At 43.6% G+C, this 12,807-nt stretch overlaps 1 protein-coding gene across 1 annotated transcript in view; it reads left to right on the plus strand.

The window, feature by feature from the left end:
* Positions 1-12,807, plus strand: part of MYRF (myelin regulatory factor) — a 121,896-nt gene that overhangs the window by 57,189 nt on the left and 51,900 nt on the right. The window lies entirely within an intron of this gene.

Genomic DNA, 12,807 nt, shown 5'->3' on the forward strand with positions numbered 1-12,807 from the left:
GCCTTCTGTTGGCAGACTGAGAAATTGAATTATATAGATTAGTACAGTAGGAATAGCAATTATTTATTTATTTATAATATTTATACACCGCCTCATGCCATCATCTCTAGGCACTTAAGTTAAAAACAATAAAAAACTGCAATAAAAACATCATCATAAATAAATATAAATCACATTAAAATAACCCCATCTCCCAGGCCAGCAACTGTAGAGGGGGTTTCCAGGAAAGCTAACCAAATGCCTGGGTGAAGAGGAAAGTCTTCATCATGCACCTAAACCCATAAAGGATAAGTGCATAGCAAATCTTTGAGGAGAGACTATTCCAGAGCCTGGGTGCAATCACAGGAAAAGCTCTCTCATGCGCCCCTGCACCTTAGAGGGAGGAGGTACCACCTGGATTGCCTTCCCCTTTGACCTCAGTGGCCTGGCAGGTACATACAAGCACAGGCACTCCTTCAGGTAGGCAGAGCTAAAGTTGTTTAGGGTTTTGTACAACGTCAACACCTTGAATTGGGCCTGAAAGCAAACTGACGGCCATGAAGGTTCCTGTTTAGGAATGGCTGATATAGAAGAGAAACACAAATCTGGTTATCTGCATGACCAGAAGAGAATGTTCCACACGTTTGATATGAAGTACTTGCTGAAGACTTTGTATTGAATGGAAAAACACTTAAGAGCATGTTTTTTTCAAACCAGAGTCTACTCAGTGATTGCAGATACATACATGTGCTGTTGCATCACTAGCAAAGAATATGTCCCGTGCATTAATGTGTCTGATGTTAGCATGTGTCTGAACAAATTAGTGCCTTGTGCATTGGAATGTGACCCCAGAGAGTGATCCCTTGCCTTTTGCTCTCACTCCACAGGCTTACAAAGTGTGGAGTTTTATAATGCTGTTATGCCAACAAGGAAACACATGATTGGCCTGAATGCTGACTTCCACTCATTGTAATGACAATCGCTGTGAATGTACTAGCATAAAAAAATCATTTTGTCTCTATACTGCCTGTGGGTCCCAGAGAATTGCAATTTTGGAATCTTAGGTCCCACTGAGCAAAGTAATGTATAATTTACTACTGATTGGGGGGAGTCTCCTTTAGCTTTCTTAACGTTTCTCAGATCATTAGAAAAAGACCTTGCATGATGTGAACAACAGAATTCATTTAGCAATTTTTAAATGATAGAATTCAGGATTTTTCAGTCTAGTAATTGGAACAGTGTTTTTTCCTCATTTTTGTTCACACTTTTAAAAAGATGCTATATTTGCAGGTAATATTGGGATAATTTGGAAGCTCTGGCTGTGTGAAGTGCAAAATTTTTATTTTATTTTTTTGCTGCTGAGGTCAGATCTGGAGAAAATAATTAGGCTGCTTTTTAGAGTAGTTCAGTCTGAATGGAAAAAAGCCAGCCTTGGGCAGCACTTATTGGTTGGTGCCAGTAACGTTACTAATACTTTCCCCCTGAATGGAGGGATACAGATTTGCAGATTTTGAGTAAGCCCAAAAAATGGACTTACATATGAATACATGTACGTACACTGTTTTAATTTTTTTAGCCTATAGCCTGCATAAAGCTTGAATGGGGGTGAGGGGAAAATAATACTGGCTAAACCAGCATTGTTGATTTGTTGGTCAGTACATGTGCAATGAAGGTGGCAAAGGAGAGATCACAATGAGCATGAATAACTTGCAGTGATCACTATTTTATGTGTTACTCATGTCTTCATTTTCTGGATGTAAAAAGGCAAAGAGGACATGCATAAGGTGAGCCTTAAGAGCAGCATCTCTTCATTTTTATTTTGGTCATCCAGCAAGATGGTACCTCACTGTCATTACAACCATAGAATGGCTTCCACAATTCAGTGTTCCTTGATTCATCCATTCCTCCTGTCATCAAAGTAATTTGATCATTTTTGTCCTAAATAGTGTTTGAAAGAGAACATTTTCTTCTGATGCCTTTGCAACTGTCAAGCTCACTGGTCACTCCTAAGGAACACTGTTTGCAAAACAAGCCAAGTCTGTGTCACGCACTCTGGCAGGAAGGCTGACTTAATGGATTGGCCGAGCCTAAGATATACACAAACCCTTCTGTAAATATTTGGCCAGGAAGCTGAAAGGGTAAAGGATAGAACAGAGACAACAAGAGAAAGTTTTGTAAAGCGTGACTTGAGGTGACTTGAAAAGAGTTTAAATTTTCTGTGAATTTCTGAACTGCAGAAGGTCCAAATCTAAGACTGTGGCCTCCACAATGAGCTGTCCACTTACAGAGAAACTCTGCCATAAACCCCCTTATGGCAGATATTGCAAGGACTCAAAACTGAAGCTAAGAGAGAACACAAATGCAGAATCAGGAGACCGAGTGGTTGTAGTTGTAGAAGGTATATAGTGGAGGAATAGAGGCATGAGGTTATGTCACTTCAGTAGTGGGCTGAAAGCAGTGGCGTACCTAGGCAAACTGGAACCCTGGGCAAAACCTGAGTTTGATGCCCTCCCATGGGCATCCACCCTCCCCCACCGTGACCAAACAAAGATTTTTTCCACCAGGTTGTTTCAGTCACCATCACATTATAGAACCATGGTGGCAAACCTATGGCACTCCAGATGTTCATGGACTGCAATTCCCATCAGCCCCCGCCAGCATGGCCAATTGGCACCCCCTTTGGGAGTCCATAGAACACTATTATAGAACATGCCCCAACTCACAAATCTGAACACAGCAGAAATATTTTTTGAAAACATTTTCAAAATGCTTTCAAAATGTTTTATTACTGCTATGAAAACATTTTATGGTGTTGTATCCAGTCCCTCCAATTGGGGGAAACAGCATCACTTTCAATGTTATTTAAACTGGGAACCCCAGATTCTCCCTTTAAAGTGGATTTAAAAGGAGAATCTGGGCTCCCTAGTTTAAACAAGTGATGCTGGAATCCACCCCCAAACAGCATTATTTTCAATGGTGTTTAAACTAGGGAGCCCAGATTCTCCTTTTAAATCCACCTCAAAGGGAGAATCTGGGGTCCCCAGTTTAAACAACATTGAAAGTGATGCTGTTTTGGGGAGGATTATCCCTCAACCCTGAAACAGCACTACTTTCAATGTTTAAACTGGGGACCTCAGATTCTCCCTTTAAATCCATGCCGAAGGGGGTGGATATAATAATAATAATAATAATAATAATAATAATAATAATAATAATAATAATAATAATAATAATAATAATAATAATAATAATAATAATAATAATAATAATGCCTCTGGCTGAAAGTAATCAAAGTTTAAAAGAACAACGGAAGGATAAGTGATCTATCTGTTTAAGTTCTGAAATCCTGATTGGTCTGGCCACTGATGAGCAAGCTAGGCAAAGCTGAAGCTTCTTTTGATCCTCTGAAGTTGATTTGAAGAAATCTGGGTAGGGCCAAGTAGCAAAAAATCATGGAAGAATACTTATGTGTTAGGGGAATTTTCATGAGTTTCTAGCAGGAGATAACATCTCCAATTCCTGCCTTTAGCCTGAAGGATGGGAGTTCCCAGGGGAATACCATGTTCTTGCTAGCTGTCTGGTGACAAGACATGGTCCTATCATACTTCTTTCTTTTGCTTTGTCACTAAACACTTCGGTTGTTTGTTCTGTGCCTAAGGCTTTTATATCTTACTAGTAATAAAGCCTGTTGTGCTAAACAATACAATGGGCTCTAGACAGCTCTTGGTGTGTTAACCCCACCCTGCCTTTCCTTCCGCCTTGGGCACCTTTTTTCATCTATTCTCCCCCTTCTCCACCTGTCACTCTCCATCCTGCCACCCCTTCACTTATTTTTCTCTTTCTCAGTGGTGTACCTAGGCAAACTGGAGCCCTGGGCAAAACCTGAGTTTGATGCCCCCCCATGGGCAGCCACCCTCCCCCACCGTGACCAAACAATGATTTTTTCCACCAGGTCGTTTCAAAGTCACCATCACATTTTAGAACATGCCCCAGCTCACAGCAATGGGCCATGCCACACAGGAGAAATATTTTTTTGAAAACAATTTCAAAATGCTTTCAAAATGTTTTATTACTGCTATGAAAACATTGCATAGTGTTGTAACCAGTTCCCCCAACTGGGGGAAACATCATCACTTTCAATGTTATTTAAACTGGGGACCCCAGATTCTCCCTTTAAGGTGGATTTAAAAGGAGAATCTGGGCTCCCTAGTTTAAACAAGTGATGTTGGAATCCACCCCCAAACAGCATCATTTTCAAGGTTGTTTTAACTAGGGAGCCCAGATTCTCCTTTTAAATCCACCTCAAAGGGAGAATCTGGGGTTCCCAGTTTAAACAAAACTGAAAGTGATGCTATTTTGGGGTTGATTCTCCCCCACCCTGAAACAGCATCACTTTCAATGTTTAAACTGGGGACCTCAGATTCTCTCTTTAAATCCATGCCAAAGGGGGGGGGGATTTAAAAGGAGAATCTGGGGAAATTTGGGGGGTACCTGCTGTCAGGGGTGCAATTGTTAAGCTAGCAGCACCAAACTTTCAGGGTATCTTTAGGAGACTCTCCTGATGATACCTCCCAGGTTTGGTGAAGTTTGGTTCAGGGGGTCCAAAGTTATCAACCCTCATAGATGTAGCCCCCATCTCCTATTAGCTGCCATTGGAAACAATGGGGGATGGGGCACCCCCTTTGGGAGTCCATAGCTTTGGACCCCCTGGACCAAACTTCACAAAACTGGGTGGTATTGGTAAGAGACTCTCCTGATGAAACCTATCAGGTTTGGTAAAGTTTGGTTCAGGGGGTCCAAAGTTATGGACCCTCAAAGGTGTAGCCCCATCTCCTATTAGCTCCCATTGGAAACAATGGGGGATGGGGCACCCCCTTTGGGAGCCCATAACTTTGGACTCCCTGAACCAAACCTCACCAAACCTATGTGATAGCATCAGGAGAGTCTCCCGAAACATCCCTGAAATTTCGGCCCGCTGCAGGCCAAAAATGGAAAAACACTGAAAATACAAAAATTCCACCAACGAACCTGCAGTTTTTGCGCCCCCCGCAAGGGGGCGCCATGGGCAACTGCCCACTTTGCCCAATGGGAGGAAGGTCTCTGCTCTTTCTACCCTGCAACCCCAGATATCTCTCTCCCCCCCCCAGCAGTACCCCAACTGTCTTTCTGGCCCCCTTACACCAGCTCTCTCTTTCTCTCTCTTTTTCTTGTGCTACCTGTTGTTTGCCAAGCTGGACCCCAGCTTTTCAAATAGCAGCGGGGAGCCAGCAGGGTGCCTGTGAAAATGGGGAGAGTTCTCCATGGGCACCCCACCTTTTCCCCCTGTTCTCCTCCTTTTTCTCTACCTCTCTCTATCCTGCCACCCCTTTTCTTAATTTTCTCTTTCTGCCCTGCTACTCCATCTCTTTCTTTCTCCCCTTTTTTCCCTGTTACCCAAACTCTGTTTCTTCCCCCACCTCAGCTCTCTCTGTCTGTCCCACTAACCAAATCTTTTTAACTTTCTATTCTGCTACCCCAGCTCTCTTTTGCTCTGTCTTTCTGCCTACTTATCCCAGCTCTCTTACTCTTTCCATACCCCAACTCTCTCTTATCCATCTTCCACCCTATCCCACCTCTCTCTTTCTTCCCCTCCTTGTCTGCTGGTTGCTCTTCAGACCTTCACCCATGGCCTTCAGGGAGGTGAGGATTGTGTTAGTAAAGTGAAGGATTGTGGGAGTTGTAGTTCAGTTGGCCCTTCTGCTCAGGAAAAGGCACTCTCTGAACTACATCTTCCAGAGTCCTTCACTTTTTCTGGTTCGTCATCAGGAGCACTGCTGAATTATACCGTGTTTCCCCGAAAATAAGACAGTGTCTTATATTAATTTTTGCTCCCAAAGATGCGCTATGACTTATTTTCAGGGGATGTCTTATTTTTCTGTGTTCTATTCGTCGGGCATGCTTCCAAACAAAAACTTTGCTACGTCTTACTTTCGGGGGATGCCTTATATTTAGCACTTCAGCAAAACCTCTACTAAGTCTTATTTTCAGGGGATGTCTTATATTCGGGGAAACAGGGTATGTAAAGATCCTCTGTCTCTCATTTATATAAACTCTTGTTTGACTGTAACCTGTTCTGGTCCACTGAAACTTTTTACAAAGATTTCAAATTCACATTCCAGCTGAAGTTAAAAGACTAATTTTTCTGTCCTTTCTCATTCTATCTTCCTGGGTACTCTGTTCTTGTTCCCCCATCAGCACTGTTCTTAATCTTAACCATTCTGTGTATGACTTTCACAAATTTCCATTGGTCTTCTACTCTTCTGATGCTACACTCTGAGCAGCAGGGGCGTAGCTACCATGGGGACATGTAGAGACAAAACTTCCAGGTGCCCATCTTTTGATCACGTGAGGGAGGTGCAGAAAATTTGGGTTCATTTCTAATTTTTGTATTTTTAATGTTTTTATATTGTCAGCCAGCAGGGGATGCAGTTTTTAGGCTAGTGGAACCAAGACTTCAGGGTATCATCCGGGGACACTCCTGATGATGCTTGCCAAGTTTGGTGAAGTTTGGTTCAGGGGGTCCAAAGGGGGCACCCCATCCTCCATTGTTTCCAATGGGAACTAATAGTAGATGGGGCTACCCTTTTGAGGGCCCATAACTTTGGATCCCCTGAACCAAATTTCACTAAACCTAGGTGGTATCATTAGAATAGTCTCCTGCTGATACCACCCAGGTTTGGTGAATTTTGATTCAGGGAGTCCAAAGTTATAGACCCCCAAAGGGGGCACCCCATCCTCCATTGTTTCCAATGGGAACTAATAGGAGATGGGGCTACTCTTTTGAGGGTCCATAACTTTGGACCCCCTGAACCAAACATCACTAAAACTATGTGGTATCATCAGGATAGTCTCCTGATGATACCACCCAGGCTTTGTGAATTTTGGTTCAGGGGGTCCAAATCTCCATCCAATGGGAGCTAATAGTAGATGGGGCTACCCTTTTGAGGGTCCATAACTTTAGACCCCCTGAACCAAACTTCAATAAACCTGGGTGGTATCATCAGGAGAATGTCCTGAAGATAGCCTGAAATTTTGTTACTGCTAGCTTAAACATTGCTCTCCTGACAGGCACCCTCAAATTTTCCCCAGTTTCTCCCTTTAAATCCACCCCCTTCTGAGTGGATTTAAAGGGCGAATATGGGCTCCCTAGATTAAAAAAACATTGAAAGTATTGTCGATGGCTTTCATGGCTGGATTCAACTGGTTGTTGTGGGTTTTACAGGCTGTGTTGCCGTGGTCTGGCAAATCTTGTTCCTAATGTTTCACCTGCATCTGTGGCTGGCCTCTTCAGAGGTGTATCACAGAGAGAAGTCTGTTATACACTGTGTCCAGACTTCTCTAGCCTCCACTACATCTGTTCTTATTTGTTCATCAAACCTAACTTTGTTCTTTCAGTGTTATTTTTTAGTGGATATCATGAAACTGCTGTTAAGTGGATATCATGAAACTAGCGAGTGGATATCATGAAACTGCTGTACAAATCAGTTTTAAATAAATTGTCATTATTGTAATTATTCAGACATCTTGTTGCCTTGACAGGTTATATTCACAGGGCAAGTGCAGTGCAGGCAGCGCAGTCATCTATCCCATTCTCTAATGATCACTTCCATTGCTCCTATGGTTAATGGGGATATGGCCTGCAAATGTTCAGGCATGTATCTTTAGTGAGGGTGTTCTGTTCATCCCCAGTGAATTCCAACACTGTGTCCTTTATCGTGACGCCCTCTGACCTGTTCAGCAACACAGATTGGAAGTCCTCAGGGGAAGAGCAAGGCCACTGGTTAAGGAGACCAGGAGGACCAGGGAGAACCTAACATGGCCGGTGTGCCAGTGTGCTGGAGGCCACCCTAACAGAGCCTGTAAGCAAGTCCTTGAAGCTGGCTGCTGATATAGTGATCAGACTTATACTCATTATGTCTTGAACTCTGGCCCATAGTCCAACAGACCCATTCCCAGTCTGCAAGAACAGCAGCAACAGAGGTGCCAGACTGAGGCACTTCCATGGAGGAAAAGAGCCAGACTAGTGGTGCACAATCCCACCCCAAAGCCATGCAGTGAAAACATTTCTTCTTCTCAGAATCTTGTCCAAAGCACAACACAGATGCAAGAGCTTCAACACCTGCCAGCAGTCCAGCTAAGTCTCATGAGGCATGGGAATTCAAGGAACAGCTGTGCAATGATTATGCTCATTTTTCCAGGGCTGAGGATAGAGGGTGTGATTTGGCAAAAGAATATCCGCCTGCCATTTATTGGTGTGTAGATTTCCGGAAGGGGCAGTTCTCTCACCAATCTTGTTTAACATCTTTATGCAACCCCTCGCTGGGTTAATCCAGAAGTTTGGACTGGGGTGTCATCAGTATGCTGATGATAGCCAGTTATATTTGCTGGTAGAGGGACAGCCGGGAGCTTCCCCAGTGGCTTTAGCCAGATGCTCGGTGACTATGGTTGGTTGGATGGATGAAAGAGAGCTGGCTGACATTGAATCCAGTGAAGACGGAGGTCATGTGGCTGTATCAGCGTGGTTTGGGTGTGCTGGCTGCTGACCCTGGGCAGTGTCCAGCTGAAAGCTGCATCAACCATCAAGAATGTGTGCTCATGGATAACTCCGTAACTATGGAGGGCCAGGTGGCACAAACAGCTTGCATGGTTGTTGTGGTTTTTCTGGGCTGTGTGGCCATGGTCTGGTAGATCTTGTTCCTAATGTTTCGCCTGTATCTGTGGCTGGCATCTTCAGAGGTGTATCACAGAGGGAACAGACTTCCCTCTGTGATATACCTCTGAAGATGCCACAGATGCAGGTGAAACGTTAGGAACAAAATCTACCAGACCACGGCCACACCCGGAAAACCCACAACAACCGTTGAATCCTGCCATGAAAACCTCTGACAATAGCTTGCATGGTGTTTTTTTATATATGTGCCAGGCAAAGCAACTGACACAATACTTTTCCCAACCCAATCTGGACACTGTGATCCATGCAACAGACACCTCTAAATCAGATTTCCGTAATTTGTTCTATGCAGGGCTACCCTTGGGCCTGCTCCGAAAGCTCCAGCTAGTCCAGAATGTGGCAGCAAGGGTCCTGACAGGGTGGGCACACATACACCCTGTGCTCAATCTGCTGCACAGTCTGTCGGTTGGGCACCAGATGAGATTCAAGGTTCTTGTACTGATGTACAAAGCCCAAAATGGTCTGGAACCTGCATACCATCAGGACCATCTCTCACTTAGATCTGTAAATAGTAACTTACTGGTGGTTCCTGGCCTGAAGGAAGTTCGCTTAGCCTCAACCAGGGCCAGGGCTTTTTTGGAATGCTCTTTCCAATGAGACTAGGGTCCTGCAGAATTTTATGCAATTTCACAGGGCCTGTAAGAAGAGTTGTTCCACCAAGTGTATGGTTGAGAGGCAGGAAGGGGGAATTAACTGTACCTCACCAAGTACCAGAATCAAAACTTTGGAAATGCTAATGTTCTTCCTGGCCAGCAACAGTGAAATGATGAAGACAAACCTTAACTGAAGACCAGGTCCCTGGAAAGGATACAGGTTGTTGTGGATGCAAGGGAATAGACTGGATCTTCTTGGAGGTTTCAGGAAAGGATTCTTTGACCTGTAATGGGGTATGCTAATGGAGATAATAAAATGCCTTGTCATATAGGAAGAGGAGCCATTTTGTGGTCCTTATTGTGAGGTGCAACCTGGAGGAAGGAGTTCTCACTCCCAAGCTCCATTGGAAGGTCTGTCATTGCCACATGGAGCAGATAAAGGGCAGCTTGCCTGAAAAAAACACCAAGGTAATAGGAAGCCTTTGAAGCCTACTTTAGAATATGATCAGCTAAGGTTTAGCTAGATTCGGCCTGAGAAATTGTGCTTTTATACCTTTCTTTTGTATACCTTACTCAGTTTGTTGCTATGCTAAGAATATGTATGTGGACATTTCCACTTTTAATGAATTCCTTAGTGTTTTGAATGCTGGTAGTTAACACGACATAAATCGTCATCCCTCAAATATGTTATGCAAAATGGGCACAAGGGTGGCTGTCAGTTGGTAAATCACTGTTTTCCAGGGAGTGTGTAAGTGTGGTAACCCCTACCTGTGGTAAGCAGTTGTTGTGTAGTGGAAAATGCAGGCATGAGTTTTGGCCTTGGAACACCAACACAGGAAGGAGAGCTTGAAACTCCTGGCCCTGTTGGGGGGTAATTCCTAAAATGGCCTGTTGAGGGCACCAGTACTGAAAAGAGAGAACTCCTCTGTGAGGGTTGGGCATGCCAGGGAAGTGTTCTGTTGTCAGAGGGTTGAACAGAGGTCAATGGTGTCATTTCGCTTGCAGGTCAGTGATGCCATTCTGCCACAAGGACTATCCCAGCCCACTACTAAAATAAACCTTTAATGGCCCCTTCTGTTATTGACAGTGAGCTGATGGCTTGCAGATTTTCTGGTATGTCTAAATTGTAGATGACTGTTCCTCCATTATGACAATTTAGTTGTGTAGCCATTTTATATCTGCCCTCTTCCACATTTGCAAAGAGTGATTAGGGAAATGCCCTCTTTACTCTCGTTGGTAGTGAAGTATGCAGCTTATGTGAATGGTAGATGTTTACACTTCTCCAGTAGAATACAGAGGCCTGATAGTTTAGTGCAGGGGTAGGGAACCTGCGGCTCGAGAGCCGCATGCGGCTCTTCTTCCCTTGCACTGCGGCTCCACGAGCTGAGCCGCCGGCTTCATCCTTGCCCGCCCTGCAGGCAGCAGGGCAGGCGCACCAATTGCCCTTGGCCAGCTGGGCAGTGCCGTGGGCTTCCCCTCTCGCCCACCCCGTTCGAGCGGGGCGGGCGTTTTCCCGGCGGCTGGCAAGGCCAAGCCACTGGCCCCATCCTTGCCCGCCCTGCAGGCAGCAGGACGGGCGCATCCATGCGCTTCTCAGAATGAGTGGAGTAAAAGGTTAAAAAACCCCAATATTTACAGTGTTATCTTTATTTTAAATGTCAAAAATTATTTGTGGCTCCAAGTGTTTTCTTTTCCCATGGAAAACGGGTCCAAATGGCTCTTGGAGTGTTAAAGGTTCCCTACCCCTGGTTTAGTGCTACCAAATGGTAACTAGATGCTGCTTTTATTATGTGTCTACTAATCTGAGTGGGATTGTGGGGGTGGGAAGGACAGCTTTTTTTGCCTGAAAATTGGGACATTTGGGGAATTTTTAGACAGAAACAGTGTCACACAGTGACAACCTGTAGGTAAGATATAAAATAAAACTGTATAACATTGAAAACAGTAAACTCTTTGATCATTTATAATCGTTAAACACATTGTCAACTATTGATTGTTACCAGAATTGTTCCCATTTAAACAATAAACATATTCTTGAATGAATTATGTATATCTCCAATACAGATAGGAATTACTATCATCTAATCCTGATAGGACATTTTGAAGGACATTGTCTCATAGGGTCATCATGAGTTGGAAGCAACTTGATAGCACTTAACTCTCACACAATGCTATAGATTGCCATGCATAAAATTGTTCATGCTGCCTTTTGAGTGAGTAAAAGGGTTTCACTCATTTTGGAAGGAAAACACACACACACACACACACACACACCCCCAAAAGCATAATTCCAACGTTTCCTGTTTTTTATTGGGAAGATTCATTTTCCCCAGTTTCCCCCAGTTTTTTCACCGGACCCTCACCTTGCTAAGTGCATGTGGAAAGTACAGGGTTGTCCTGAGGTGACTTCTCATGAACTCATTTGTACCTGAGTTGATTGCGTACCAGCATCATTTCCTCCTATAGCCCTTCTGTCTCATCTTTCTCATTTTTGTTTACCTGACTCTGCCATTCTGCATGATAGGTATGTTTAGAGTCAATCTCTTGGATTTGAACTGAACTCATTGACCAGAAAAGATCTTTGGAAGGTTGTTCTTATGGCGGTGGTACTGATTGTATTTAATGAAAGAGAAAAGAGATGTGGCTGTTAATCTTGAGGAGACTCAAGAGTGGTAGTTAGTTTCCCTAAACTAGGTTCAGCTTAGTCTCAGATGGCCCTCATTACACATTATCTTTTCCCTATGCCTATGTGTTTTGCGCTGGGAACTTAATCCTGGGCTCATAGCAGCTCAATTTGGACTAGAACTTCAGTGCTGAAGGAGAGGGGACTTAAGTCTTCCACCCTAAGTGAAATGACCCCAGGAAGATGTTATTTTCCCATAATGCCTTTTGTTATTTTCCAATGGTGACTGCCCCTTGGTGCTGTTTTAGGTCAGGTATATGGTATGAGAAGGTGTCTAAAGACCTTTCTTTCTGTGCACTACAATCCCAATCTGAATTGGGATGGTGCAATATCAACAAATAAAATATATGGTATAGGTAGTTAAACAGCAGTTTTAAAAACAGTTTTTCTTTGTAAAATCTTGATAGAAATTGGTAGGTGATACCTGATTTTCTTTTGCTGGATTGTGGCCAGGTTCTTTTTTCTTTTACATCTGGGATAGCATTGTTAATTTTAGTGCTGTTGCTTCCCGTAAAATCACAAGCAATGATGATGATGATGATGATGATGATGATGATGATGATGATGATGATGATGATGATGATGATGATGATGATGATGATGATGATGATGATGATGATGATGATGACGACATAATCTTACTTCTAGGCTGACAATTTTTGCTTTAATGGATCAGGTTCGGAACCAAGCCAGGCTCCCCAAAAGCCTCCTCTGTATTTGTGGTGACACTAATTATCTTTTCTAGGGAACAGATAGGTTTCTATGTGGGCTGTTTTTAGCTT

Source organism: Sphaerodactylus townsendi, linkage group LG02 (assembly GCF_021028975.2).
Source record: "Sphaerodactylus townsendi isolate TG3544 linkage group LG02, MPM_Stown_v2.3, whole genome shotgun sequence".
Classification (NCBI taxonomy): Eukaryota; Metazoa; Chordata; class Lepidosauria; order Squamata; family Sphaerodactylidae; genus Sphaerodactylus; species Sphaerodactylus townsendi.